Source organism: Myotis davidii, unplaced genomic scaffold (assembly GCF_000327345.1).
Source record: "Myotis davidii unplaced genomic scaffold, ASM32734v1 scaffold130, whole genome shotgun sequence".
In the NCBI taxonomy this organism is placed as follows: Eukaryota; Metazoa; Chordata; class Mammalia; order Chiroptera; family Vespertilionidae; genus Myotis; species Myotis davidii.
This window is the reverse complement of record NW_006285040.1, coordinates 7412950-7420425: the sequence shown is the minus strand read 5'-3', so window position 1 is coordinate 7420425 and position 7476 is coordinate 7412950. Positions and strand designations below refer to the sequence as shown.

At 36.3% G+C, this 7476-nt stretch overlaps 1 pseudogene; it reads left to right on the top strand.

Moving 5' to 3' along the window:
- Positions 1-4727: 4727 nt before the first annotated feature.
- On the top strand, positions 4728-6273 carry LOC102755796 (annotated as a pseudogene).
- Positions 6274-7476: the final 1203 nt, after the last annotated feature.

The following is a 7476-nucleotide window of genomic DNA, read 5'->3' as shown; positions in this document are numbered from 1 at the left end:
GGGGTAGAAGTAAGGTGGTGAGCAGTCACTGAGGCTCTGCATCGAATTTTACAGGCAAGTCAGAGGTCCTCAAACAAGGAAAGAAGAAGAAATAAAGCAGGTAAGATCTTTCTTTGGTTAATTGGGTAGCAAGAAATTGAAGACAAAAATGAGAATCTTATCAAAAGTGTGATATTTTAAAGGCTTGGGATAGGATAGAAAGGGAGGGATAGACAGTTGGCAGGAGGAAATAGAGAAACATTGATTAACAAAATATATGCTACCACAAAGTAGGAAGAAAGGAATCATTGAAATTGAGCATGGTTGTTAATGACAGAAATGGGACAGTTTAGAGAGAGAGCAACTTTATTGGTCTACATAATAAGTTCCTACTGAATCTGGTAAATTTTAAGTGACCTGTGCCTGTTGAAATACAGAAGTGCTGAAGAGAAAGGATTTCTTTTTCTTATCCTTCTCAGCATACAGCTTAGTGCTACAAACATAAAAAGTACTTACATAATATTTATTAAATAAACTAATTTGAAGATACTTATTTGAATTGTAACATTCTATCATCATGTGTGTAACATGATTTGTATCACCAATCAAAGGATTTTATTCTATATAAAATTGAGTGGCTTATAAAATAATATGCCACTGAGGAATCACCTATTTAATTCCATATTTTATCAGATTGAGCTTGTTCATCCACATTCTTCGTGTGAAGTAATTTCCAGAGACATCACAGTTTATACCTACATGAGAGGTTCTAGGATTTCATTTGAATCATTTTACTTCTGACCATGCAAGAGTAACTGGTCAGTGCTGGACTTAACCCACAATTATAACATTTTATTAAACCATTCACTAAACGATTTAAGGCGTGTCTTACTTGTCTAGATACAGAATTGTTGCAGTGAACGTTTTTTGATTCTGGCTTATTTTCCCATAACACTTTCCAGGATGTGGTTTTTAATAACTATGTGTCATAGCAAACTTCAGATGAGCTAGAAATTTGACTGTGAAGTGGTTCCAACGATGTCAGACAGGATATAGCATTAGAACTCTATTTACAGTTTCCTTTACATGAAAGTTTCTTCAGCAACCATTCTATCAGATGATAGAAGGTGATGTCATGTGTTGCTAGTAGTCTAAACTTCTTGTAGTTAATGAGTCTTTTAATTTCCTTATAGTTTGTTTATGCCAAAGAATGTAAAGTACCACTATGCAAAAAAAACAATGCATAATAATAACAAAACCAAAACTATAAGCTAGAGCCTAACTATAAGCTGTTGCAACATGTGAGGAAAACTGTGTAGAGAATTAAGGCATTTTAAATCTTTTAGCTAAGCTGGCATAAATCTTTCAACGGTACATGTAGAATTGCCATTTGAAGAAAACTTGGCAAAATTTTTCAATTGCTGATATTAAGAAATTGATGAATGATGCAAATATGTCTGAAATTAAAGGTTTAAATACAAAGTTATTAAACCACTGCTTTAAAAAGTGTCTGATTAGCCCTAGCTGGCTTGGCTCAGTGGTTGGAGTGTGGGCCCCAGTACTGAAGGGTCCTGAGTTTGATTCTGGTCAAGGGCATGTATCTGGGTTGCAGGCTCGATCCCTTGCCCTAGTTGGGGGTCAATCAAGAGGCAACTAGTCAGTGTGTCTATCTCACATTGATGTTTCCCTCTCTCAGTTCCCCCACTCACTTCTACTCTGTCTAAAAATCAATGGAAAAAAAACCATCTTTAGGTGAGGATTAACAATAAAAAAAATTGTCTGATTAGAACAATCAATCCAACCTTACGTAAGTGCTTAAAGATATAGAGTATGATTCAGATCCTTAGATATTCAGATGAAATGATCTGTGGCCAATACTAGTGCCCAGGGCATGGGTATCTTTCCAGATGATGATTTTTAATGAGGTGTGTTGATCTGTGGCCAATACTAGTGCCCAGGGCATGTGTGTCTTTCCAGATGATAATTTTTAATGATTCTTTTAAGGGAATCATTCTTTTATTGGTAGATTTAACAAAACATTTTAGTTAATGTATATTTTCTGTCTGTAGTAATTCTTGGATCAATTATTTTTATTTGCTCATTATTTGAGACAAATAGCACTAAGTTTCAGGAGTTAAAATGTATTTCCCTTAAGTTTCAAATGACATTTCTTTGAGTCATCTGAGAAAGTTTCTGTTCACATTTGTCTTATTGAGTTGTCTAACTTTCCAGTAACAAAACCCTTCTCAGAGTATGGCTACTTGCACTAGGGGCAGGTCAGTAAGAAGAGAAATTCTAGTGGATTATTGAGTCATGAAGCATTTACTTCCCTGTTCTCATTGTAGAAAAGCTGGGTCAATATTTCAGTGTAAATCACCCCTGCCAGAATGAAGCCTCCTTCAATTACCAACATTCTTGGTCAGCAGCTTGGAATGTCAATGAGATATGAGGTCTACATCTTATTTTAAAACTAGAGGCCCGATATATTTAAATAGAAGGAAAACCAAGATGGCGGCATAGGTTAGCCTGATTGCCCACAACTTCCCTCCCCTGCCAGCTATCTTTGGTGGCCATCTTGTGCAAGGTGTGATGGTCAATTTGCATATTACCTCTTTATTATATAGGATAATTCTAGAAAAAAATCTTTTCTTTCTCTTTTGTAAAGTTATGATTGCTTTACACACACATACACACACACACACACAGATTATAAAATCAAATGTGAATGTCTTGCAGCCTCCTCTAGTTTTTGAGAGTTTGTGTAAGATTATTTCTTCTCAGAATTTGTGTAAACTTGTTATTATTTCTTCCTTAATATTTGTATAAGATTGTTATTCTGTGATAAAATTCACCAGTAAAACTATTGGGGCCTGGAGGTTACTTCTGTTAAGTTTATTAGTTTTTAATTAAATGTTTTTCTTTATTGAATTCAATTTCTTTAATAGATATAGAATTATTCAGATTTTATATTTCATACCATTTCAGTTTTGGTAGTTGAATTTCTCTAATCATTTACCCAGTTCATCTGAGTTTTAAGATATATTGGCAGAAAGTTGATTATAGTATTACCTTATCCTTTTAATGTTCTGCAGTGATATACCTTTGTTCCTTCCTAATATTTCTAATATGTGCCTTTTCTTTGTGTTAATAAAGTTTCAGTCAAAACCTAAAATATATGAATATTATAGAACAAATGACTTATTCCCTTGCACAGTTGTAGGGGGTTGAAGAATAAAAGTCCAAAAAGGTCTGTTAGTGGGTCAGATAAAATTCATTAAGCAGCTGTGCCCACCTCTCTGAATTATTCACCCTCCTGAGCACTCCCATGATTAGACAGTTGGAGCTGGTGAGAGAATTTAGTAAGTCAGTCAGTTTTAGCTACCAGATCTGATGACCTTCAGAAAGTAATGGCTGCTGCTTCATTTATGTCTTCCAAATTTTATGCAAACTTGTTATTTGGCCAACCCTAACTCAAATCCATATATGAAAGAAATTATGTTGTACATTTCATTGTGTCCCTCTAATGAAAGAATGCACATAAGGCACTTAACAAATGTTCTTGACATCTAATAAGTGCCTCGATAATTGTAAGTTGTCATTATGATCTCCTGCTGGGGCTGGCTTTCATGTAAGGATACATCTGTATGAGAGGAAAAGTGAATCCTACTCAAGGTAAAAGAGACTCTGGAGCATAGGGACTCATGGGTGATAATATTATAAAGTCCTTGAATATCTAAGCCAGATGTTAGAAGAGGACCTAATAGTACCTCATACCATCACCTTGAGTTTTTCCCCAAACCAGCAATTTCATTCAGGGCTGCATAACTTCCACATAAAACATGAATAAAAGAAAGCAAGGTATAGTAGAAATTCTGAAAAGGAAAGAAAGTGAGTATAAATCAAGAATGCTTCTACAGGAAAGATGGAAAACATTACAGAGCAAAAAACATTTCAAGACATGATAAAGGAAAATAATGATGATGAATTAAGATGGGCACCAAAATCCATGAGCATGGGTCAGGATCGAGTTAGGCTATATGCATATATAAGAAGAGGCTATACAAGAGAGAAATAAATGAAGATCTATAATCTGCTTTGAGCTTATTAATGGGTGCTTATTTATTCAAAAGAACTAATATAAAAGATAATAAATATAGTAGCTATATAGATTATTGAACAGTATCTCATCTCACTGTAGCTCTTCTACCCACCAATAAAGAAGGCTATATACAGGCATAGGGATAGTAAAAGTACTATCAAACTTACTCCATACCAGCAAGCAAATTGTGATAGAGATACTGATCCATCAATTGTGGGGTTTTTAAAATAACTGAGTCAGGTTTTTTTCTAAATAATCTGACTCAGCTGAATCAGTTTGATATTGTTTTTGAAATTCTTGATTAAAAAATAACTAGTTTATCTTGCTTATGAGACAAACATTGATAGTCATAGTTCAAAAGCATGTAAGGACATGAAATGCAATAATATCAGGATAAGAACAAACTTGCAAAGCACAGAGAAGAAAATCATGTATTATTAACATTTAATTCCTCAAAAAGAAATATAAAGCAAATATGTCAAAACAGTAACAGCATATTTAAAATCACATTCACAAATATCCTAGTTCCTGTGTTTATGCACTTTGTTGTATGTTCAAAATTTATGTATTAATTCATATTAATAATTTAAAATAAGCATTAAAGAGTTGAGAGGTTCATGGCTGCAGGATAGGGAGGCAAGGTCCTGGACAATCACAGTGACTCCATTGCCGGTACCTGTGCTTGGCGCCATGGGTGTAATAGGTATACAGCTGGTTGTTACCATGGTGATGGCCAGCCTCATGCAGAAGATTATACCTCACTATTCTCTTTCCCGATGGCTACTCTGTAATGGCAGTCTAAGATGATACCACCATCCTACAGAATTAAGAATACTTGCAGGGAAGCAGCAAAAAGGGAAAAGCAAAAAAGATAGGAAATATAATGGTCATCTTGAAAGTAAACCATTAACCATCCCAAAGGATATTGACCTCCATCTAGAAACAAAGTCAGTTACAGAAGTGGGTACTTTTGCGTTGCATTACTTTCCAGAGTGTCAGTGGCTGGTGCAGTTCACAGTGGCTGCTACGGTGGTGTATCTAGGAACTGAAGTCTACTCTGCTGTTATGAAGCCCACACAGGAAACGAGTAGCAGCTTAGTCTGGTGCCTGCTTGTTTTATCTTTTGCAATCAAGGTTCTATTTTCATAACTACCCACTATTTTAAAGGAAAAGATGGTGGTGAAAGATCAGCCTGTGTTACCTTTAGAGTTTTTTTTCCTTCGTGAAAGCAATGGCAGTCTTGATTGAAACAGAAAATTATCTGGAAGTTGGACTCAAAACAGGATTTACAAATTTTTCAAACAGTGCGATGCAGGTTCTTGAAAAGCAAGGTTTAGAATCTCAGGGTCCTGTTTCAAAACTTACTTTCAGTTTTTTCCGGACTATTTTCTGTTCACTTTTTTGACATTTCCTGGATTACGGCTGGCTCAAATGCATCTGGATGCCCTGAATTTGGCAACACAAAAAATTACACAAACATTACTTCATAGCAACTTCTTGGCACCTATGGTTCTGCGCTGGGTACAATCAGTCACCAAAGACTACATTGTGAACCTACCATTCGGTAAAGAAAGTGTCCCTTTAAGATAGAAGCTACATTCAATACTCTGCGACTCTGGCTAATAATCCTGCTGTGTGCTTTGCGACTGGCCATGAGGCATAGTCACATGCAAGCTTACTTAAACTTAGCCCAGGAGTGTGTGGATCCAATGAAGAAAGAGGCAGGACAGATAAGTACAGTGGAGCTACAGAAAATGGTGGCTCGGTCTTTTATGACCTCTGTGTCATGGCACTGCTGTAGGTGATGCTGCTTCACACAACTCTGCTTTTGAAAACACTAGGTCATCACTCCTGGGGCATTTATCCAGAATCCATCTCTACATTGCCATTGGATAATGGTCTACCATCCAATTCTGTTTACTCAGAATTACCATCTGCTGATGGGAAGGTGACGGTAATTGTTACACAGGTAACAGTGGCACTGAGCAGCTTAAAAAACATTTTCACTCTTCTGCTCTTTCGAGGACTTCTGTCTTTTCTAACCTGGTGGATTGCTGCGTGTCTCTTTTCTACAAGCCTTTTTGGGGTTTTCTATCACCAGTATCTCACTGTAGCATGAGTCTCAGTTAACAAAAAAGGATATCCAAGTCACACTTGGGATTCAAATATTTGTGCCCTTGAAGGGCTGACAAAAACAAACACAGGAGAAAGCAAATACAAAGGAAAAAAGAAACATCAGAATATCTTGTTTGAAATGCTTCCTCTGTATTCTCAGGGTGAATTAATGGTATAATATGTAAAATTACAGAATAGATTAAGTGCTATACTGTGGCATTGGAAATTTTAACTCCTTGTATTAACTGATGTAAGAAAAGGCTATCTGCGAGGGTAATACTTCTGATTATCTTGGTTTACAGACACCTCTGAAACAGTCTCTGAAACTTCGTATGACTCCAGTTATCGGTTGCTCTTAGTGGTATTAAGGTACTGTTAATATTCATGTGGCTGCCTGCAGAACACACTACAAACTGAGCTATGTTTTAGAGGAGGTTAAGGAGCTAAAGTTGTTTCTGTTGGTAATATATTAGACACTCTTCAAACGACAATAACAAAAAAATCCAATAGAAAGGAAGAAATAGCTACTGTGTATTACAATAAAGAAAGCTGCATAGTAATTTTAAATTTCATAGAGATGTACATGCTTAATATCTGCAAATACTGCTGCTTGAAAGTGGCAAGAGTATTGTTTTAAAATGTATTCTTTTCAACTTGAGGGATTTTTAAAAATAACTGGCTATATGAACATTTGCAATCTTGCTGTTAGGTTTAAAACTCCCATATTTTATTTTATTTTATGATCCTAAATGTTTTTTAATAATCTAAAAATATTTATCAATATTGATCAGACTTTTAAAAAATTACTTTGTAATCCTGCTGACTACCTGTATGTATTGTATATCCTATCCTATTTAATAAAAGACAAAAAGGGTAATTGACCATACCTTCACTACGCTTCCCATTGGCTAATCAGGGCGATATGCAAATTAACTGCCAACTAAGATGGTGGCTGGCAGCCACGCAGCTGAAGTGAGCAGGAGGTTTGCTTGCTCCAGTGATGGAGGAAGCCAAGGTTCCCCGCCTGCCACGGCTCGGCTCTGACCTCTGTAAGCAACAAAGCTTCAATTATAGAAGGTAAACAAACCACAGATAGCTGCTTTCAGCAGGCCGTGGCCTCAGAGCTGGGAGCGAGCAGGAGCTGTCTCTCAGCTCCAGTGACAGCAACAATGTTTCAATTATGGAAGGTAAATAAATCCCAGAATAATAAAAAAAGAAAGCCGAAACCAGTTTGGCTCAGTGGATAGAGCGTCGGCCTGCGGACTGAAGGGTCCCAGGTTCGA